The sequence below is a fragment of the Microcebus murinus genome, chromosome 2, assembly GCF_040939455.1.
Source record: "Microcebus murinus isolate Inina chromosome 2, M.murinus_Inina_mat1.0, whole genome shotgun sequence".
Classification (NCBI taxonomy): domain Eukaryota; kingdom Metazoa; phylum Chordata; class Mammalia; order Primates; family Cheirogaleidae; genus Microcebus; species Microcebus murinus.
In genome coordinates, this window is record NC_134105.1 from 39,697,093 (window position 1) to 39,721,106 (window position 24,014).

General features: G+C 39.2%; 1 protein-coding gene, 1 non-coding gene and 1 pseudogene across 2 annotated transcripts in view; 2 read left to right on the forward strand and 1 right to left on the reverse strand.

Moving 5' to 3' along the window:
- Positions 1-24,014, forward strand: part of ZFYVE9 (zinc finger FYVE-type containing 9) — a 150,159-nt gene that overhangs the window by 17,304 nt on the left and 108,841 nt on the right. The gene's annotated exons all lie outside the window — the stretch shown is intronic.
- Positions 2,217-2,280, reverse strand: LOC142869804 (U7 small nuclear RNA). The gene has a single exon (XR_012918359.1). It is a non-coding gene; the product is annotated as a U7 small nuclear RNA (small nuclear RNA).
- Positions 7,786-8,507, forward strand: LOC105877556 (large ribosomal subunit protein eL6 pseudogene; annotated as a pseudogene).

Consider the following 24,014-nt stretch of genomic DNA (forward strand, 5'->3'; position numbering starts at 1 on the left):
AACTCCTGACCTCAAGCGATCCTCCCGCCTCAGCCTCTCAGAGTAACAGGCGTGAGCCACGGTACTGATCTCTCTTACTACTTCAATTTGAGCACTCTTCTATGTGCTGCTCTTGGGATTCTGCTGCTAATAGAGTTTTTGCTGTTAATAGCACTACATTGGTTTAGAATTCTGGGATTCTTCCAACAGAAGATTTTAATATTTCAGGTTCAATTCAATAGTTAATGGTAAGCATAGTTCCTAGAACATAGCAAGATGATTAAGATTATAATAAGAATCATTGAAGAGACAGACATAAATAATAATAGCAAACTTAGTTGTCTTCTAGGCTATCAGTTATTGGAGAGTTGGAAGCATGTCTTATATCTTATCTAGCTCTTCCTCTTGGAATCCCCTTCTACTACTCATGCTTTCTTTTAATGCCCTCTTTTCTTTGATGTAACAATAGTTATGTGGAAAAGTAGCTGAGTTAGCATACCATCGTACTTTGGTATGCTGTGGAAGTACTTCCCGTTTTGTCATACGAAATATCAAGACTTTACTCAAGAGTTGAGATTTGACACAGTTAATTTTTATTGCTTCATCAATCAAGTGAAACTGGCATTTTTTTTTAAACTGAGAGAGCATGATAGTGAAGAATATAACTACTAGTATAATTTGGTGTTGCTGCCTTGATTTGTGCTAAGATGCAAGCAGTCTACTCACCATTGCTTTTGCACCTTTGCTGCAATTGTCAACATAGTGAAAAGGGCATACTAAGATGTTATGTCTTAGTGTTATAAATGAAAATAGTTTGGCCTTGTATAATTCCTCAAAGGGTCTTGCGGATTCCCAGGAGTCTGTGGTCTTCATTTTGAAAACCACTGGAATCATCTAAATTCATGCCATTTTGTCTTTGAATTTTACACCCTGAACTTTAACTGTTAAGATTACCTAGCCTATTTTAAAATTTTTGTAACTTCAGTAACCTGGTTAAGTAAACTTTATTGAGTTGTTTATCTCACTTAATCATGGAAAAATGTTTTAGGGGCTGGGGGCAGTGGCTCACACCTGTAATCTCAGCACTTTGGGAAGCCATGGAGGGAGGATTGCTTGAGGCCAGAAGTTCAAGACCAGCCTGGGTAACATAGCAAGACCCAGTCTCTATGGAAAAAAAATCAGCCTGGTATGGTGGCTTGTGCCTGTAGTCCTAGCTACTCAGGAGGCTGAGGCAGGAGTTTCACTTGAGCCCAGGCATTCAAGGTTGCAGTGAATTATGATCACGCCACTAGACTCCAGCTTGGGTAATATAGTGAGACCCCATCTCTGAAAAAAAAAATTTTAATAATACAGTGCTTACTCTGTAACCTTCATTGTTTTTATCTTTTTAATTTTTTTTTAAGGTTGGTTAAGTGAAGCAGTGGGAGTGGAGAAGGAAACTTCATTGTTTTTAGTCTCAATACTGCTTGCTCGTACATGTTAACTCTGTCCTAATGATTTAAAAAAAGGTTTTAAGGCTTGCATTCCATACTTCCTTACTCTGAACAGTTGTTTTTATTTGTTTTGCTTTGTTTTTCAACTTGGGATCTTGCTATGTTGCCCAGGCTGTGTCTTGAACTACTGGACTTAAGGGATCCTTTCATCTCTGTCTCCCAAGCATCTGGGATTACAGGCACAGGCCACTGTGCCTGGTTGAACAAATCTTTTTAAAAAATGTGGTAATTGATCTTTGGACATTTGGATTCTGTGAGAGTCGTGTAACAAAAAATCTGTTTCTGTAGCTCCTTTGGAAAAAGGCAAATAAATTTAGGAGTGGTGAAAATTTTTTTAGCAGGCTCTTGAAATGAAAGGAGTTAGAAGTATTAGTTGCATTGGTATGTATATTTTATCATATATATCATACAGTTGTTTCTGTGTGATATTTGGGGGTTCCTTAGGAATAAGGAGAGTCTGCTTTCATTTAGTATAGTCCTTATTTAAGGAAACTATTATTTAAATCTCTCATAAACCAATTTTAAAAATAGAAACAAGTTTATGTTATAGATTAGGTTTGTTTGGTTATTTATTTATTTATGAATGAGAGTCTGGCTGTATTGTCCAGGCTGGTCTTGAACCCCAAGGCTCCTGCCTCAGCCTCTTGAGTAGCTGGGATTACAGGTACACACCACTGCACCTGGTTCAGATTACATTATTTTATTCTTTTTTTCTCCCCCCCTACCACCATTTTTTTTTGCATGGGGGGTGTCTTATGGTGAGGACCAGAAAACCTGCCAGACAAATTCTAAAAGAGCTGTAACACTTCAGATTAGATTATTTTAAAGCAAATTCTAATGAAGTATCAGTACTCTTTTAGTACATTGAAATTTTGTTGTATTGATTTTTGCTGGAAATAATTGGCAATTGGCCAGCCCTAATCTGACCCTTCTGTAAACTCCTTCCTTTCATCTACAATATTCTACATCTACTCTTCTCCCTCACTTAATCTGCTTTTTGTTCTTCCTGTTCCCTCTGTTTGGAGCTCTCTTCCTTCAAATATTCACAAGGTTGTCTTTGGCCTTCAGGTCTTGACTTAAATGTCACTTCTCAGTGAGATCTTCCCTAGCTGCTTTACCTAAAATTGTAACCCCCAATCTTTCTTTTCCATCTATTTTTCTCCTTAGCACATACCATCTAGTATATCATATATTTTACATGTTTATCTTGTTTATTATCAGTTTCCACCCATTAGAATGTAATCTCCATGAGGGCTAGTAGGGTTTTTTTGTTTTGTTTGTTTATTTACTTGCTGTTTCATCTCCAGTGCTTAGACTTAAATGCAACAACTTGGTTAGGTAAACTTCATTGAGTGTTTAAATGACTTAATCATAAAAAGTGTTTTGATAACACTGTGCTTAATCCATACCCCTCATTGTTGAAGGAGCACAGTACCTAATACTTGAGTAGGTGCTCAAGTATGAGTTGCATAAATATTTATATAAATATAGATTGTATGGAGGTTTTGTTGTAAAGAGATTTGACCAAAAAGCTTGCTGTTATGAAGTCTTTATACCCTAACTCCCTGCTATCCTGTTATTTTCAACTTGATCTTGGCCTATAGTAAGCCCATAATTTTTTTTTCTATGAGATCAATTGTTTTTAATATTCAGCTCCCACATATGAGTGAGAACATGCGAGATTTGTCTTTCTGTGCTTGGTTTACTTTACTTAACAGTCCAGTTCCATCCATGTTGTTGCAAATGGCAGGATTTCACTTTTTTGTGACTATATAATATTCTATTATGTATATGTACCACAATTTCTTTATCCATTCATCTGTGTTTTTTGTTTGTTTTGTTTTGTTTTGTTTTGTTTTGTTTTGTTTTTGACACAGGGTCTTGCTCTGTCTTCTGGGCTAGAGTATAGTGGCATCATCATAGCTCATTGTAACCTCAAACTCCTGAGCTTGAGTGGTCTTCCTGCCTCAGCCTCACAAGTAACTGGGACTACAGGTGCTCACCACTACACCCAACTAATTTTTCTGTTTTTTGTAAAGATAGAGTCTCACTTTTTCTCAGGCTGGTCTCGAACTCCTGGCCTCAAGCGATCCTCCTGCCTTGGCCTTCCAAAGTGCTAGGGTTAAAGGCATGAAGCCTGGCCAGATTCATCCGTTGATAGACACTTAGGTTGATTCTAAATCTTGGCTATGGTGAGTAGTACTACAATAAACATGGGAGTGCTGATATCTTTGTGATATACTAAATTCCTTTGTTTTGGATATGTAACTGGCAGTGAGATTGTTAGGTTATATGGTGGTTCTGTTATTTAGTTTTTTGAGGATCCTCCCTACTATTCTCCATAGTGGTTGTACTTATTTACATTCCCACCAACAGTGTATGAGGGTTCCCTTTTCTGCACATCCTTGCCAGTGTTCGTATTTGCCTGTCTTTTTGATAAAAGCCATTTTAACTGGGGTGAGATGATTATCTCATTGTAGTTGTGACTTGTATTTCTTAGATGATAAATGATGTTGAAAATTTTTTCATATCCTGGTTAGCTATTTTATGTCTTCTTTTGAGAACTATCTATCCAGATTTTTTGTCCATATTTTAATCAGATTTGATTTTTTCCTTTAGGGTTATTGGAACTCCTTATATATTCTAATTATTAATCCCTTGTCAGATGGGTAGTTTGCAGATATTTTCTCCCATTCTGTGGGTTGTTGCTTCCTTTTGTTGATTATTTCCTTTGCTGTGCACAAGCTTTTTAGCTTGATGTAATTGTATTTGTCCAATTTTGCTTTGGTTGTCTGTGCTTTTGGGGTATTACTCAAGAAATCATTGCCCAGACCAATGTCCTGATGCATTTCCCCAGTGTTTTCTTTTAATAGTTTTACATTTTCAGGTTTTATATTTAAGTCTTTAATCTATTTTGATTTGATTTTTGTTCGTGTATAGTGAGAGATAAGGGTCTAGTTTCATTCTTCTGTGTGTGGATATCCAGTTTTCCTTGTACCATTTATCAAAGAGGATGTCCTTTCCCTGCTGGGGAATTCTATCCCCAGCACCTTTGTCGTTCTTAGCACCTTTGTTGAAGACAAGTTCACTATAGATGTGTGGATTTGTTTTCTTTTTTGAGACAGGGTCTTGCTCTGTTGACCTGGCTAGAGTACAGTGGTATTATCAGAGCTCAGTGCAACCTCAAACTCCAGGGCTCAAGTGATCCTCCTTCCTCAGCCTCCCAAGTAGCTGGGACTACAGGGTCCATACCACCACACGCTGCTAATTTTTTAAAATTTATACCATACATGTTTATTAGAAATGGGGGGAGGGGTCTCGTCTCGACTGTAGGATTCAGTAAAGAGAGGGTGACATCATAGGGAGTTTGTTTGTTAATTAATTTATAAAAACACTGGGCTAATTTTTTGTAGAGACAAGGTCTCCTTATGTTGCTCAGGCTGATCTTGAACTTCTCAAGTGATGTCTCTGTGTGTGAGGGTTCCCCTTTCTGCACATCCTTGCCAGCATTCGCTATTGCCTGTCTTTTTGATAAAAGTCATTTTAACTGGGGTGAGATGATTATCTCCCGAAGTGCTATGATTATAGGCGTGAGCCACAGTGCCCAGTCTGGCTCATATATTTATTGAATGGATTTGTCAACCAGGAAAGCTCAATTTTTTTTTGCAGAAATATATTTATGTTATATAATGTACCAATTATATACACTGAAACAGCCAAGAATTAGTGTGGATTTTTTACAGGTTTTACTTAAGAAGAGTAAAATGAACTTTCTTTGCCTTTTTTTTTTTTTTTCAAATTCTTCCAATTCCAATTTCATTTAATACTCAGTCAAAGCTTTTCCATGAAGCACTGCCAGATAATTCTAAGCTGTAATAATTTTTGTTTCCTTTTAGTTTTTATAATATATTGATACTTGTATATCTGTTATATATTAATACCATGTGATATTTCTGAATTGGGACCTATATGTTTTGTGTTGTTACTTAACTTTTTATGAGTGTATGTCTTCTTACTCCTCTGTATATCTTTAAGCTTTTTGAAACAGGACAAATATATTATACTTCTTAGTAGCACCCAGTAAAGTACTTTACATCCATTCATTTATTTGTTCATTTAACAGCAGTTATTGACCCATTTACTATGGCAAGGTTGTGCTTAAGTGCTAGATATAGAAAAAGGAATAAGCCTTCAAGGAATTAAAGGACTAGTTGGGAAGGTAAATATGTAAATAAGCAAATACATCAGAGTCTGTGAGGATGAGCAATTCCATCTGGGGAGATCAAGGAAGGCTTTACCAAAATGGTGATGCTTCTGTTTGGTATTGAAAGGTTCGTAGGAGTTTGCCAGATGGATACAGATGACAGGGGCATTTAAGCAGAGGAAAGCTTGAGCACAAACGTGTGGAAGTATGTGGAGCAACATATGTTGTCTAATTTGAGGAACTGCAAATAGTGTGGTATGGCGGTTTTGTAGGTTGAAAGGGAGTGAGGGCACTAGATGGGGTAGAGAACTAGGCGGTGTATCCAGACCATGACGCACTTCATATACTATCCAAAGGAGTTACTTTTTTTTTTTTTTAAAGTAGAGCATGGTGAAGCAATGAAGAGTTTAAAATAGTAGACTACTTGGTCATATTTGGGATTTTAGAAAAATTATTTTGTTGTCAGTGTAGCAGATGGACTGAAGGAGGACCAGAATAGATATAGTTATACCATTGGGGAAACTGTTGAAGAAAACAAAGCCAGGGAAGATAGTATAAATTAGAGTGGTAACATCTGGAAAGAAGAGAAAAAGATGGATGCAAGAGATATTTAGAATTAGAATTGTTAGGATTAATTGTAGGATTGATTGGTGAGGAGAATGATTCCTAGCTGTCTGAGTTTGGATGATTCAAGCCCACATGAGGAGGTAGAATGCAAGAGATATGCAAGGTTTTAGGGAGAAGTAGTTACAGCCACAAGGGTAGACAGGCTGTCCGGTGAGATCATGTCAAGAGAGATCATGAAAGAGGACATGAGACTGGATAAAAATCACATTTCAGAGACACAGACAGGGAAAGCCCACAAAAGGAGACAGAAAAGAAAGAAGAGGAAAATCAGTAGAAATTATCAAGTTTTGTAGATGCAAGGAAGGAGAGTTTTGAAAAGAAATGTTCCTGTTAATAGGCTAAATAATGGGTTTGGGAATTAGTCATTGATGGCTTTAGCTAGAGCAGTTTTAGTGGATTGAAGATAAGGAGATAGATCAGTAAATTTTTTAAAAAAGAGCTTGGCCATGAAAGCAAGGCAAAGTGTAAGTAATTAGAGGGAAAAGTAGGGTTGAAGGAGAGGTTTTTTTTTTTTTTTTAATCTTTCAGCCCAGGAATTTGAGGCTGCAGTGAACTATGATGATGCCACTGCACTCCAGCCTGGGTGACAAAGCAAGACCCTGTCTCAAGGAAAAAAGAAAACATCAGCTAAGAGAAAGTCAGAAACATCAAACAAAATATTTGAGATGAATGTAGAATCTAAGGACTGTATCTGCTGTATAAGTCATTATTTTTAAGGTTCTCATGTTAACTTGTCTAGACTGGTATGTATGTATGTATGCATGTATGTATATATTGAGACAAGTCTATGTTGCTCAGGCTAGAGTGCAATGGTGTAATCCTAGCTCACTGCAACTTCAAATTCCTGAAAGTCAAGTGATTCTCCTAGCTCAGCCTCCCTCCTAAGTAGCTGGGACTACAGACGCACACCACCACACCTGGCTAATTTTTTAGAGATGGGGTCTCATTCTGTTGCTCAGGCTGGTCTTAAACTCCTGGCCTCATGAGATTCTCCCACCCTGGCCTCCCAAAGAGCTAGGATTATAGGCACAAGCCACTGCACCAGGCCATTATTATTTTTTGGAGTCCTATATGCAATTAGAATATCTTAAAAATTGAATACTATTTTATCTAAACAGCATATGTATAACAAAATACTGGTCATGAAAAAAGGAAGCTCAAGTATATAAGTTTAAAATTTTTGGATAAAATCAATAACTTAAAAGGCAAAAGTACCAATACAAGTCTCAGTTTCCTCACATATCCAATGAAGAGGCTAGTCTAGAAAATCTTTCAATTCCCTATGACTTCTAAAATTGAATTTGAATATTCTATTTGTTGGTGGTTGATGTTCTAATAAATTATAACAAAAACATATTGCAAATATTTATAATTAGTCTACTTAACTCAGATTAATTTATCTTCCAATACATACATCAATTAATTTTGAAACAATCTACTTTCCAATATACAGTAAGTACCTATGTCCTCTGTCTCCTTTTTATGGTCTGGAAACATCCTCAGTATCTTTTGATAACTAACATTAAAACCTACTTTGACTTTCCCATCTTGCAAGATGGCGGTGAAAAAGTTGAGAAGCTGGATACCAAAGAGAAGAAACCTGAAGCCAAGAAGGCTGATGCTGGTGGCAAAGTGAAAAAGGCTAATCTCAAGGCTAAAAAGGCTAAGGGGAAGCCACACTGCAGCCAAAATCCTGTTCTTGTCAGAGGAATTGGCAGATATTCCCGATCTGCCACGGACTCTAAGAAGGCCGTGTACAAGAGGCAATACCTGGTGGCTAAATCCAAAGTTGAAAAGAAAAAAAAGGAGAAGGTCCTCACCACTGTTACAAAACCAGTTAGTGGTGACAAGAACAGTGGCACCTGGGTGGTTAAACTTTGCAAAATGCCTAGATATTATCTGATCGAAGATATGCCTCGAAAGCTGTTGAGCCACGGCAAAAAATCCTTTAGGCAAGACGGAGAGCTAACATCACTCCCGGGACCATCCTCATCATCCTCATCGGATACCACAGAGGCAAGACAGTGGTTTTCCTGAAGCAACTGGGCAGTGGCTTCTTACTTGTGACTGGACCTCTATACCTCAATCAAGTTCCTCTGCAAAGGACACACCAGAAATTTGTCATTGCCACCTCCACAAAAATTGATATCAGCAATGTGAATTGCTGGCTAATTTTTAAACTTTTTGTAGAGACAGGGTCTTGATATATTGCCCAGGTTTGTCTCAAACTCCTGTCTTTGAGCAATCATTTTGCCTCAGCCTCCCAAAGTGCTGGGCTTACAGCTATGAGCCACTGTGCCTGGCCTCTCTCAGCTGAATTAAATACTGTATCTCTGAGCACCCCTCATCATGGATTATATTGTATTGTTAGCCCTGGCCCCCCTTGGCTGGAAATTTCTTGTTTTTAGAGCTCTTAGCAAAGCTCTTAAGCATACATAGTAGATGATCATTAAACGTGTGCTTGAGTACATATATGCTTGAATGAAGTCATAGAGTGGATGAAAAGATAGGCTTTCCTTCTGTTCATGCATAAATTTACCAGTGTCCAAAGGAAGGAAACTTTCTATACCTGCAAGATGTAACACTGTTGCTCTGGATGAATTTCAACAGACTGTGAATTTTGAGCTTTATTTTATTTTCAGTATTTAGGTGTAGCTTACCTCTTCCCACTTGAAGCACCATAATCATATGTATCTATTGAATTGTTTGCCCATAGCCTCAAAATTTGTTACACTGGATGCTTTGAAGAGATAATTGATATAAAACGATGTTTTCTTCAGCAGTTATGAGTGGTCTTTTATTATAAAGATTGACCAGAAAATGTGTTTGAGTTATTAAAAATTATGAACAGAACATTAATTTCAGAATTCCTTTACCGTTAAGAGCTTTTATGGTTACTCTTTCAGCTGTGTCTTTAATACAACCTTGTCAGAGCTTTTCTTTTTATAAAAATAATTTTAAAAAGACAAAGTAGGGATGGAGTCCATCTGCAGAGAGGACATCATTTAGTCATGTCATAAACTCTTACAACTTAAGAGTTAACAATAATCAGATGATTTGATATAGTTTTTACCCTTAGGAATGTACTTTTTGACTTGAGCTGGCAGCTTTAAATTAGGTCATTTCATGATTCTGTTTGTCCTTTTGGCATTTCTTTAATGACAAGTGTGGATGACTCCCTGGCCTAGCGTTATTATTATAATTTGCTTAGGATGGTGTTGGAGAAAGTGTTACTTTTGCTCAAATATTATTTATAGTATTTAAAAACTAACATTAAACAGGTCAACATGATATTTTTCTGACTTAAAAAGCTTTAAGGAAGGCCGGGTGTGGTGGCACACGCTTGTAATCCTAGCACTCTGGGAGGCTGAGGCGGGCGGATTGCTCAAGGTCAGGAGTTCAAAACCAGCCTGAGCGAGACCCCGTCTCTACTATAAAAATAGAAAGAAATTAATTGGCCAACTAATACATATATATAAAAAAAATTAGCCGGGCATGGTGGCTCGTGCCTGTAGTCCCAGCGACTCGGGAGGCTGAGGCAGTAGGATTGCTTAAGCCCAGGAGTTTGAGGTTGCTATGAGCTAGGCTGACGCCACGGCACTCATTCTAGCCTAGGCAAGAAAGCGAGACTCTGTCTCAAAAAAAAAAAAAAAAAAAAAAAAAGCTTTAAGGAAAATAATTTGGAAATCAGCCTTTTCAGTTTGGTTGGGGGGATCCTATATCATACATTTAATACATTATCACAAAACCAAAGTCTTCCTTGACTGTCCAGATAATTATCACTGATACAGTCCTTTAGATTTAAAGACCTACTAACGTTGAGTATAAAAAAATTAATAAAAAGTTTTGCAAATCCAGTGACATACAACATTTGTTTTGGAGTAGAACCTTTAGGTTTGCTGCCCCATTATAGCACTGTCTCCCCACTTGCCAACCCCTATCCCAAGTTCATGCTCTTCTTAAGAGGTGTTTGATAATATCTGCTGGTCTAGCTTTTCATTTAAGAGGAGGTAATAATTAATTACACCTTACTGAGTACTTTCTCCTTTAGTTTTCATAGCAATCTAATAAAGGGATAGGGCATATGTTTTTATTATCCTCATTTAGGAGGGAGAAAAACTGGTAAAAAGAAGTTAAACAACTTTTCTAATGCCATATCATGCTAAAAGGTTGTAAATTCCTATGGAAAGCCTTATTCTGACAAGATTTTTAGTGCTTAAGGGTAGGTATTTTCATGAAATTAAAAACAAAATAAGTCTGGGAAATGTTGAGGAATGTCTAAAATTCTATTGTTTGGCTCTATTAGGTATAGAATATTATTAGTTCCTGATTAATAAACCAAACAAATAAAATGTGATATTTATTGAGTTGGGAGTTTTTGTGTTTTTTTTTGAGACAGAGTCTCACTTTGTTGCCCAGGCTAGAGTGAGTGCCGTGGCGTCAGCCTAGCTCACAGCAACCTCAAACTCCTGGGCTCAAGTGATCCTACTGCCTCAGCCTCCCTAGTAGCTGGGACTACAGGCATGTGCCACCATGCCCGGCTAATTTTTTTTTTTTATATATATGTCAGTTGGCCAATTAATTTCTTTCTATTTATGGTAGAGACGGGGTCTCACTCTTGCTCAGGCTGGTTTTGAACTCCTGACCTCGAGCAATCCGCCCACCTCGGCCTCCCAGAGTGCTAGGATTACAGGTGTGAGCCACCGCGCCTGTCCAAGTTGGGAGTTTTAATATAGAGCTTTGCTAAGCACTTTTAGATCCTACCTTAAAAATAAAATTGCTTAGTTTATTCAACAGTTACAGTTGGCATTTGATAAATCATTTGAAGAATATTATTTCATTAAAAGTAATAGTTTTATAATTTTGTACAAAAAGTAGTTTTATAGCCCTTAAAGTGAATTTATAGGTATGAGAGGATTTATTAGTTGCCATGGTTTATATAGTAGACCTATGGACATGGGAGAATAGGCATATTAAAGTCAGGCATATTAGAATTATAGTTATTTCTAGTTTTCATTCGTATTTTAAAAATAGCCTTATTGAGATATATACCTAAAATTCACCTGTTTAAAGTGTAGAATTCAATGGTTTTCAGTATATTCACAGAGTTGTACACCATCACCATGATCTCATTTTAGAACAATTTTGTTGGCCCTGTACCCATTAGCAGTCATTCCCTCCATCATTCCTCCTCAGCCTCTGGCAACCTCTAGTTTACTTTCTGTCTCTATGTGTTTGCCTATTCTGGATATTTCATATCAGTGGAATCTATATCTGGCTTCTTTCACTTAACATAATATTTTCAAGGTTCATTCATGTTATAGCATGTACCAGTACTTCCTTTCCTTTTATTATCAAATAATAATCCATTGTGTATACCACATTTTATTTATAAATTTATCAGTTAATGGACATTTGAGTTGTTTCCACTTTGGGATTATATGAATAATACTGCTGTGAACATTTGTATATAAATTTTTGTGTAGAAGCTGGCATGGTGGCTCACACCTATAACCCAACAAACACATTAGGAGGCTAAGGTGGAAAGATTGCTTGAGGCCAGGAGTTTGTGACCAGCGTAGGCAACATAGCAAGACCCCATCTCTCAAAAAAAAATTAGCTGGGTGTGGTGGCATGTGCCTGTAGTTCTAGCTACTTGGGAGGCTGAGGCAGGAGGATTGCTTGACCCCAAGACTTAGTTTGAAGTTATAGTGAGCTGTGATTGCACCAGTGCACTCCAACCTGGGTAACAGAGTGAGACCTTGTCTCTTAAAAAAAAATTCCTATGCCATATTTTCTTGGATATTTACATAAGGACATGTTTGCTATTTTTGTGTGTGTGTTTCTCTCTTTTATGTTTACATTTTTGAGGAACTGCCAAATTGTTTTACAAAGTGGTTACGCCATTTACATTCCCATCAGCAATGTATGAGGATTCCAGTTTCTTCACATCCTTACCAACACTTGTTTTTGTCTGTGTTTTTCATTCTGGCCAGTCTAGTGGTTGTGAAGTGATACTTCCTTGTGGTTTTATTTTCAGTTCCCTAATGACTAATGATGTTGAGTATCTTTTCACGTGGTTATTGACCATTTGCGTATATTCTGTGGAGAAATGTCTATTCAAATGCTTTGCCCAATTTAATTGGATTATTTGTCTTTTTATTAAATTGTAAGAGTTCTTTATATGTTTTTCATGACCTTGGATTAAGCAATATGACACAAAAATCACAACTGACAAAAAAACTAGATAAATTAATCTTCATCAAAATTAAAAATGTTTATACTTCAAAGATATATAAAAATGAAGACAATTCACAGAATGACAGAAAATATTTACAAATCATATCTGATACAAGACTTATAGAATATTTAAGAATAGATTTCATCTGCTTCTATGTTATTAAGGATTTTTACATGTATAGTCATAAAGGATCTTGGCATGCAGTTTTTTTTTTCTTGTGATCGTTGGTTTAGTATCAGGGTAACACTGGTGCCATGGAATGCATTGGGAAGCATTCCCTTCTCTTCTGCTTTCTTTGGGATGAGTTTGTGAAGGGTTGACATTGACTTGACATTCACTGGTAACTGGTAGATGTTACCAGTGAAACCACTCAGGGCCTGGGTGGGAAGTTTTAAAATTTAGCTTGTGGGAAGTTTTAAAATTAATAATTCTATCTCTTGTTATAGGTCTGTTCAGATTGCCTATTTCTGTTTGAGTCAGTTTGGCAGTTTGTGTGTTTCTGGGAATTTGTACATTTCATCTAGGTTACCCAGTTTGTTAATATACAGTTGTTCATAGTATTTTTTAAATCCTTTTTATTTTTGTAAGGTTAGTAGTAATACTCTCACTTTCTGATCTTGATAATTTGAGTCTTCTATCACTCCCTTCCTTCTTTCCTTCCTTCCTTCCTTCCTTCCTTCCTTCCTTCCTTCCTTCCTTCCTTCCTTCCTTCCTTCCTTCCTTCCTTCCTTCCTTCCTTCCTTCCTTCTTTCCTTCCTTCCTCCCTCCCTCCCTCCCTCCCTCCCTCCCTCCCTCCCTCCCTCCTCTTTTTGTCAGCCTAGCTAAAGGTTTATCAGTTTTCTTTTGAGAGAACCAACTTTTGGTGTATTCATTTTCTGTATTGGGCGCAGTGGCTCACGCCTGTAATCCTAGCACTCTGAGAGGCTGAGCAGGCGGATCCTTTGAGGTCAGGAGTTTGAGACCAGCCTGAGCAAGAGCAAGACTCCATCTCTACTATAAATAGAAAGAAATTAATTGGCCAACTAAAAATATATAGAAAAAGTTAGCTGGGCATGGTGGCTCATACCTATAGCCACAGCATTTTGGGAGGCCAAGGCAGGAGGATCACTTGAGGCCAGGAGTTCAAAATGAACTGGGCAAACTGGGCAACATAGCAAGATCCTGTGTCTCTACAAGAAAAAAAAATTAGCCCAATGTGGTGGCATGCATCAGTAGTTCTAGCTACTCAGGAGGCTGAGCCAAGAGGGTTACTGGAGCCCAGGAGTTTGAGGATGCTGTGAGCTAGGCTGACACCTCGGCATTCTAGCCCAGGCAAAAGAGCGAGACTCTGTCTAGAAAAAAAAATTCTGTATTTTAAAAAATAAATATATTTATTTCCACTGTAATATTTTTTATTTCCTTCATTCTGCTTGCTTTGGGTTTAATTTATTCCTCTTTTTCTAGTTTCTTTTTCTTTTTTTTTTTGAGACAGAGTCTCACTTTGTTGCCCAAGCTACAGTGAGTGCTGTGGCGTCAGCCTAGCTCACAGCAACCTCAAACTCCTGGGCTCAAGCAATCCTGCTGCCTCAGCCTCCCGAGTAGCTGGGACTACAGGCATGCGCCACCATGCCTGGCTAATTTTTTCTATATATATTAGTTGGCCAATTAATTTCTTTCTATTTATAGTAGAGATGGGGGTCTCGCTCTTTTTTTTTTTTTTTTTTTTTTTTTTGAGATAGAGTCTCGCTTTGTTGCCCAGGCTAGAGTGAGTGCCATGGCGTCAGCCTAGCTCACAGCAACCTCAAACTCCTGGACTCAAGCAGTCCTGCTGCCTCAGCCTCCCGAGTAGCTGGGACTACAGGCATGCGCCACCATGCCTGGCTAATTTTTTCTATGTATATTAGTTAGCCAATAATTTCTTTCTATTTATAGTAGAGACGGGGTCTCGCTCTTGCTCAGGGTGGTTTCGAACTCCTGACCTCAAGCAATCCGCCCGCCTCGGCCTCCCAGAGTGCTAGGATTACAGGCGTGAGCCACCACGCCCGGCCTGGGGTCTCGCTCTTGCTCAGGCTGGTTTTGAACTCCTGACCTTGAGTGATCCGCCACCTAGGCCTCCCAGAGTGCTAGGATTACAGGGTGAGCCACCGCGCCCGCCCGGCCTCTAGTTTCTTAAAGTGGAAGTTTAGGTTATTGTTTACAATCCTACTTTTTTAAAAATGTAGGCTTTATAGCTATAAATTTCCCTCTATTTTCAAAAATTTTATTTCTTTTTTTTTTTTTTTTTTTTTTAGAGATAGGGTCTCGCTCTGTCACCCAGTTCGGAGTGCAGTGGTGCAATCATAACTCACTGTAACATTAAACTCCTGGGCTCAAGCAGTCCTCCTGCCTCAGCCTCCTGAGTAGCTAGGACTACTAGTGTTCTTCACATTTTGTGGTGGTTTTTATGCTAATCTCTTCCCTAAGTCTGCCCATTATTTGAAAATAGAATATTGAAGTTTCCAGCTATTCTTACTTTACAAATAAGGAAATTAAAACTAAGAGATTTATTAATGTGGCTAAGGTCACTGGTTAGTGCCCTTTTCAGTATTTCCTGAAAAATTAGTGCCCTTTTCAGTATTTCCTGTCATTCTTTCAGTATTTCCTCCAGCTAATAATAAACTAGGCTTTGGAAATGCAGCCATTATCCAGTCAGTCGTGATCCTTGCCCTGATGAAGTGAATTGTCTGGTGGAGTCTTTTCACTGATACTGTTTTTGAGCCATATTTCTTATAGTATCGATTCACATTTGTAGAATACCTTATAAAATATTTCTGCATTATCATCTAATTTTATAATTCTTGCTATAGTCCTGTGACCTAGGGGAGTTAGAAATTATTGATATATTTCTCACTTGAAAACCAACTGAGACTTAGGGATATTTTGGTCATATGTTAGTAGTTGGTTAATGGTTGAGCCAGTACACAAACTCAGGTCATCTGGCTCCAAGGATGCTACAGTTTTTCCGTTATGCTGCATTGTCTCATGGTTTCACGTGAAACTATAAGCCTAGATCACGAAGAGTGATATCCTGGAAAGTAACTAGTCTAGTAGCATTTAGCAAAGGAGAGCTTGACTAGGCAGACTACATAGGAAGAGAAAAAATTCAGGAGATCCAAACAGCTGTGTTTACTGTGCTAAAATTGACTTACTCTTTTTGTTTTGTTTTGTTTGTTTTTTTGAGATGAGGTCTTGCTCTGTCACCCAGGCTGGAGTGTAGTCTTGTAATCATAGCTCCCTGCAGTCTTGAACTACTGGACTCAAGTGACCCTCTTGGCTCAGCCTCCTGAGTAGCTAGAACTACTGGTGCATGCCATCACATTGGGCTAATTTTGTTTTTTCTTGTAGAGATACAAGGTCTTGCTGTGTTGCCCAGTTTGTCTTGAACTCCTGGCCTCAAGTGATCCTCCTGCCTTGGCCTCCCAAAATACTGCGGTAATAGGCATGAGCCACCATGCCTGGTCTGAAGTAGACTTATTCTTAAATAGTGTAGTAAGAATAAATGCTTTGGAGGAGACTAAAACATAAGAAATATTGCATGGACATGATCTCAGCAGCATCCAGATGGATTCAGGGCACAATAATTGCCAGGGACATTTTTTTTTTTTCCAGAACAAAGACTTAAAATAGTGAATTTGAGATGATGAGATGCAAACAACACCAGACTCTGTATAGAGCTACCTGCCCTGCACATCGGGGTGTAATCTTTATATGAGGAAGGGATTGCTTGTTTTATTTACATTGATCACTTCAGCTCCTTTCATACATGTTCCAAGATAGCAATCTATTCAGTAAAAAATTTGAGTGCTGCTTCTGTGTAAACGCAATGTGTTAGGCATTGTGGAAGTGATCCTAAAGTAAATAGGATACCATCCTTGCCCATAATGATCTTGTAACCTAGTAAGGAGATTTCACATATATTCAGACACACTTGTTCATCCAGAGTCTATTATGTGCCACACCCTGTGCTAGGTATTTAGGAGACAAGAGTAGATAAGTTAGAAATTGCTTCTAAGCCTTTGGCTTATACTTTCTCTTGCTTAGAGGATGTTTCCTACCTCCTTCCCCTAAATCTAAATAATTACGAACTTTTAAAAGTAGAGAGCAGGACTTGAAATGTTCTTAGCAAAACAGTGGTCAATACTACTATCTTTGTGATTTGGCCACAAATAAAACCCACCAGCCTATGGATCAGAGCTTAGGTATCATATTAGAAAATATTTGCATTATATTTAATAGTCAAAGGATCAGTGCCCAGAATATATAAAGACTCTGACAAATCATTAAGAAAATTTCAAATATCCCAACAGAAAAAAATGGACAAAGGATGTGAACAGATCACAAAATAGGAAATATAAAAATCTAAAAAGGTAAAAATATAAGTTCAGTTGGATGAATTATTAGGGAAATGGTTCCATAATTAAATACTATTTTTACCTCTTATTGACTAAAAGAAAAGTTAATAATAGCAAATTTAAGTAATAATAAGAAAATGTTATTGAGTACTTTCCATATGTTAGGCAAAAAGTCCTCACAACAGTCCTATGAGGTAGGCACTATTATTATTATTATTATTATTCTGTTGATAAGAAGCTCGAGGCACAATTTAGGGCCTCTTGCCTAAGGTCAGACATCTAGGCAATGTTGAACCCACATTTGAACTCAGTCAGACTCTAGAGCCTGCACTCTTTTTTGTTCTTGTTGCCCAGGCTGGCATAGAACTCTTGGACTCAAGCGATATTCCTGCTTCAGCCTTCCAAGTAGCTGGGATTATAGGTAGGTACCACTGCAACCTGCTTAGAGCCTGTACCCTTAATCACCACAGTGGTGCCCTCGTCAGGGTTGGTTATTGTTATGCTGTATACTTTAGAACAGTGCCTAGCATAAAGACAGCATTTAAATATTTGTTGAGGCTGGGAGCAGTGGCACGTTCCTGTTATCCCAGCTACTCTTAAAATAACTAACAACTGAAAGCCAGGCACAGTGGCACATGCCTGTAATTTCAGCTACATGGGAGGCTGAGGCAGAAGGATCACTTGAGGCCAGGAGTTTGAGGATGCATAGGGCTATGATAGCACCACTGCACTCCAGCCTGGGTGACAGAGTGAGACCTCATCTTAAATAAATAAATAAGCAAGCAAGCAAGCAAGCAGACCCTGTATCTTAAAATAAATAAATAATTCTTGAGGGAATGGATACAGATAATCAATTTTTCCCCTTTTAAAAACACTTAAAAAATATTAAGGGGGTCCAGATGTTTTTGTTACATGGATACCTTGTATAATGCTTAAGTTGGGGCTTTTAGTTTGCCTATCAACAGAATAGTGTTCATTATACCCAATAGGTAAGTTTTTAACCCTCACCCCCTCCCACCCTCCTCCCTTCTTAGTTTCCAATGCCCTTTACATCTCTTTGTTCCCATGTGTGCCCATTGTGTAGCTCTCAGTTATTAGAAAGTACAGGTGGTATTTGTTTTTCCATTCCCAGGATAACTTCACTTAGCATAATGGCCTCCAGTTCCATCCAAGTTGCTGCAAAAGACATTATTTCATTCCTTTTTATAGCTGAATAGTACTCTATGGCATACATATATATATGTAACATTTTCTTTTTCTTTTTTTTTTTTTTTTTTTAGCACTAGACCCACTCATTTGACATATTGCTTTATTCCATTTTTTCTTTTACTCATGGTTATATTACCATACTTATCTCTGGGTACTAGGAAGGGTCTCTCATAAACTGTTTCTTTTTTTTTTTTTTTTTTTTTCTTTTCTTCTTTTTTTTTTTTTTCCATAGATTTACAGGATACCATAAACTGTTTCTTAGGGGCTTAACTTAAGCCTGATCCAGAGGAGAGCAAGCAGCAACACCTTATCTAGGTATAGGCTTTGCTTATGTGATGGGTTACCTCTGCTACAAAGGAGGGTCACTCTTGTGAAATGCCCAGGGCTCTGCAGAGTGTACTCCTGGGTCTTGTTGACAATGGGGTGCCTGCTGACATCCATGCTGTAGGAGGTGAAGCTGCTGAGCTGTCTCTGTAGCTGTCTGTCCATGGTGTCCATCACCAGCATGCCATTCTCTATTTTTGCTGGTGTTACATGTGCAGGAACTCAGCAAAGGCCCTATCTCAGGCCAGCAGCTTCTGGTAGGAGCCCATCTTGGAACCTCAGACATTCTCTCCATTGGGGTAGTATAAATCTCTACCCAGCTTAAAAAGGTATCTACCAGTACAAGCCTAAGCATCTGAGTGCAACTGTCAATCATCAAAAAGGGGGACCTCCACATGTTGTGCTCCCTGTGTAATGGGTGGCCTTTGTGTCCTTGGACTGCCCCAAGTTCACAAACAGTTAGTTGCAAACAGGACCTCTCAAATGAGATCCCACCAAATCTATCAAGGCATCATGCTCCCAACGTGTATATTCATGCAGGTGCCTCATAAGAGGCTAAAACAATTTTTGTGTAGGAGACAAGTCTATGAGAATTCTCTCTCTGTTTAGCTATGCCATTCCAAGTGTCAGAGCCCCAGTCTTTAGTTTTAAAAGGGATCTAAATCTAGCTGGGATATCAAGGCCCTGAGGAACAGATCACCTCCAGCGGTCTCCTTAGCAGCTCTGCCAGTGGCCTGATTTATTTTTGTCATGCTGGCCACCTGTTTTGGCTTAGCCATGGCCTGTGTTAGGGCCATTATTTTGGTGGCATAATTAATATTCTTTCTTGCTTTTGGTAGCTTTCTTCTTGCCAATGCTGTAACGATGTGCAGGCTTGCTGAGGTCTGAACTTCAAAGCACAATGGCAGTCTCCCATATGCTTCACCAGGCCCTAGTATTCATCCAGTAGGAGCTAGGTGCCCACACACCCCCCCACCTGGAGGTGAGCTTCTGTTGCTTCTGAAACAACCCCTGGTACTCCTGCTGCTTGCAGGTCCACCTCCTGGGTCCGCTGCAATGAATTTCTCAGCCTCCACTTGTTCACAGCTACCTCACTGCCACCTGGCCCCTCCCCTGCCACCCCTTACTTAGCTTGTAGAGCACCAGACATGACTGGTACTGTGGATTGGGTTGGTGGCTGGGGGAAGGGGTCCTCTGGACCACTTCTGTTCACTAGCTAGTGCCAATTGATTCCCCACTGTTAATTTTGCCCAGGGCTCCTGTGGGGATATTTGGAGGTAGGGGGCTCTAGGCCCCCTCTTTTGCCATCTGAGTCCTGGACTTAAAAAAAGCTGTTTGCTCTCCTGGAAGCTTCCTGTCACCCAGAGTCCTTTGCAATTTTGGGCAGCGTTCCTTCTTTACAAAAATTTACGGAATTTACAAAAATTTAGTCTGAGGCAGCTTTTTCGCCCTCTCCTTTCCACTGTCTCAAAGGACCCTGCTGGCTGTTCTTGCACATTCAGGGCCCCCTGTCTGATATTGCCATAAATGGCTCTGCTATGGCTACGGGTTCCCTCTGGCCCAAATTGAGTTTGCTGGGGCAGAAACCATTCTGAACTCTTGAGTCATAATTTACTGGGTGTGGCACTGAAAAGTTAGTTCAGGTGGTCCCCTCTCTGACCCCTCCCATGGTGCCAAGATGGCCAAGGTAGCAGGCATTCCTTCCTCTTTGCTGTGCAATGCTGGTCTATTGGCCACATGCTCTGGTCCTCCCTCCTGCTGAGTCCGCCCCTGGGCTGTGTCTCCGCCCAGCACCTTGCCCTGGCCAGGTTGCAGGGGTTCTTGCTGGGGTTCTAGCAGGGGCGGCAGGACCTCATTTATCAAAAATCATACACAGATAATTTTATATACCATAAACAATGAGGTTAACTCAGGCAGAGAGCTTGAGACTCAACATTTTAACTCTATAGTGGCAGGTTGACTATTAGAGCTCTTAAAAGAACCAACAGTTCAGAATAAACCACATACCATCAACCACCACTTTTCTTCACACTCCATACAAGTGGGACCACAAAAACTCACCAGACTAGTGGTACAAAAACTCAAAAATACAAGCAACGTAGGGAATTCCCAACCCAAACAGTCTAAAATGCCTTGGCCTATCAATCAAATGGGAATTTTCATTTAACAACCCCTTTTCCTCACTCTTCAGCACATACATTGGCCATTCTCTTTACTGTAAGTTAATCATTCAGCTGAAGTTTTTTCCCAAGGGACTTTGACATAGAACTTCCTTATGTTGCAATAAAGCTCACAAATAACAGACAGTACAGGGGATCCTGAACACAAAAATTCCATGGCCTATCAAACAAATGGAAATCCAAAGGGGATTTGCACCTCAAATGCCACCTCAAATGGCACCTCAGTTGGTGCCTCAAATGCCCTACCACAGGGCTGGAAGGTTCACAAATGGGAATCCAAAGTGGATAAATGCCTGCCCACCAACGGCTGAAAGGTTCAGAACCCTCCCCAAATGGGTGGCCTAATCCCCCTGTTCCCTGGGAAACCCTCCCCTAATCGTGGCCTAGTCCCCCACCCCCCACCCTCCTACTCCATTCTCTGGGAACCGCAAATGAGCTCTGAATTCAAACCAGGTTCCCTAGATCCATTCAACCTCATGACTTCCACCCCCAAAAGGCGCCTCACAACAAATGCCCTAATAGGGGCCCCAAACGAATGCCGTGCGGTAGGGTCGGAGGGTTCAAAGTGCTCCCAAAATGGGTGGAATCTGGGTCTTGGCATCCACACGGGAAAACTTACCGAACAAATGGCCTGGCGTCTGGACACTTTCCAAATCCATTTCTTTCTCCTCAACTCAGTTCAGATTGTGGGGAGCTGCATCTACTTAGGGGAGATGAAATGGTAGTTCCCCAGAGCTAAAACAGGCTCTGGCAGCTGCTGGGGCCATTCCTTGCTCTCTCATCTCGAAAACAAGTTGCTCCTACCTGTGAAGACCGATAGCTTTTACCCAAGGGTACTCCCTGCCTCTTTCTGCAGTCGTGGGGTGCCATTCCACCAGGGCACCAATTGGTCCACTTGGGGACGCCAAATTCTGTTACCAAAGTTCAGCACTTATCTCTGAGGCCACATCAGAAAAATGAGGACAAGTGGTTTGAGGATAAGGGAAGAGTTTATTAATTTGCTGGCAAATGAGGTTGGCAAACTCCCATCTCAAAATTCTAACATCCTCTATCACATTTTTTTTATCTACTCATGAATTGATGGGTACTTAGGTTGATTCCACATCTTTGCAATTGTGAATTGTGCTGCGATAAATATTCTACTGCAGGCGTCTTTTTGCTAAACTGACTTTTCCTTTGCGTAGATACCCAGTAGTGAGATTGCTGAATCGAATGGTAGCCTACATTTATTTCTTTGAGGAATCTTCATACTGTTTTCCATAGAGGTTGCACTAATTTGCAGTCTCACCAACAGTGTATAAGCATTCCTTTCTCTCTGCATCCATGCCAGCATCTCTTGTTTTTTGACTTTTTAATAATGGCCATTCTGCTGGGGATAAGGTGGTTCGTATCTCATTGTGTTTTTAATTTGTGTTTCCCTGGTAATTGGTGATGTTGAACATTTTTTCATGTTTTTTGGACATTTGTCTATCTTCTTTTGAAAAACTTCTGTTCATGTCTTTTGCCCATTTATTAATGAAATTTGTTTTTCCTTGTTGATTTGAGTTTTTTGTAGATTCCAGATATTAGCCCTTTATCTGATACATAGTTTGTGAATATTTTCTCCCACTCTGTAGGTTGTCTATTAACTCTGTTGATTATTTCCGTTGCTGTGCAGAAGGTTTTTTATTTAATTAAGTATGATTGATTTATTTTTATTATTGATATATTTGCCTTTGGGTCTTAGTCATAAATTCTTTGCCTAGGCCAATATGCAGAAGAGTTTTTTCCCTATTTTCTTCTGGAATTTTTATGGTTTCATGCCTTACATTTAAGTCGTTTATCTATCTTGAATTAATTTTTGTATATGGTGAGCGATTAGGGTCCCATAAGTAAATAAGTAATAAAAAAAGAATAAGACCCTGTCTCTTAAAATAAATAAATAAATCTTGAATGAATGATACAGGTAATTAATTTTTAAAATGAAAACATATTAGACACACCATTATGGATGGTAACTTGTCAGTATCAAAAAAGGACACAGACTAATGATGCAGTAATTCTACTTCTTAATGGTTATCTTAAAAAAAAAACAACACATGCACACATGTGTCCAAGGAGGCATGTACAATGGTGTTAATGGCACATTCTTAGTAATCAGAAAAAATATGGGAAAATGCAAATGCTCATTAGTACTATATATAACTAGTAAATGTATTAGCTACATGTAACTAATAAACATATTAGCTGTATATGAGGTCTGTCCAGAAAGTATCCAGCTGTGTACTATAAAAAATAGAAACTTTTTTTTTTTTTTTTTGAGACAGAGTCTCGCTTTGTCGCCCAGGCTAGAGTGAGTGCAGTGGCGTCAGCCTAGCTCACAGCAACCTCAAACTCCTGGGCTCAAGCAATCCTGCTACCTCAGCCTCCCGAGTAGCTGGGACTACAGGCATGTGCCACCATGTCCGGCTGATTTTTTTCTATATATATTAGTTGGCCAATTGATTTCTTTCTATTTATAGTAGAGACTGGGTCTCGCTCTTGCTCAGGCTGGTTTCGAATTCCTGACCTCAAGCGATCCTCCTGCCTCGGCCTCCCAGAGTGCTAGGATTACAGGCGTGAGCCACCGCGCCCGGCCTAGAAACATTTTTTGAAATACAAAATACAAGAAACATTGTACATAGGACAATGACTCCTCAGTCCCCTTCAAAGTAGGCACCTTGGGACCTCACACAATTCTCCCAGTATCTCTTAATGTGACCTGTACATGTTCAACATTTTCAGGTGTTTTGCTTGTTTCAGGCCTTCCAGAATGTGGATCACTTTCAGCAAATTCTCAACCATCTTTGAAGCGTTTGTTCCCCACTTTAAATTGTGCTGCACTCATTGCATCATCCCCAAAAGCCTTCTGAATCATGCAAGTATTTCTGCGTAGGAATGTTCAAGCTTAACATGAAATTTGATGCAAATTTGTTGCTCTACTTGCTCGGTCATTTTGAATGTGACGGCCACACAGTACACATGCTCACTGAATGGCGTCCAGCACCCCACTGACTAGTACAGTGAAGTCGTCATTGTTAACACATAAGCATACCAGTCCACTCGCCTTGGCTACCAGGTTACATCGATGTCTTGTAAATTGTTCTCGTTATAGTAACAATGACTGGATACTTTCTGGACAGACCTCGTATAACTAATAAATGAATAAAATTATAGTATGGATATGTTATAAAATTCTATATAGTTAAAATAAGTGAGGTAGTTGATCTGGAAACATATCTAGGATATGTTATTGAGTGAAGAAAACAAGTTATAGAGCCTTTCCTACCAAACAAAATAGAATTTTAGATGTTGAAAGAGTGAAACAAACAAAAATAACCATGAAAATAGCACAGAAAACATAGGTGA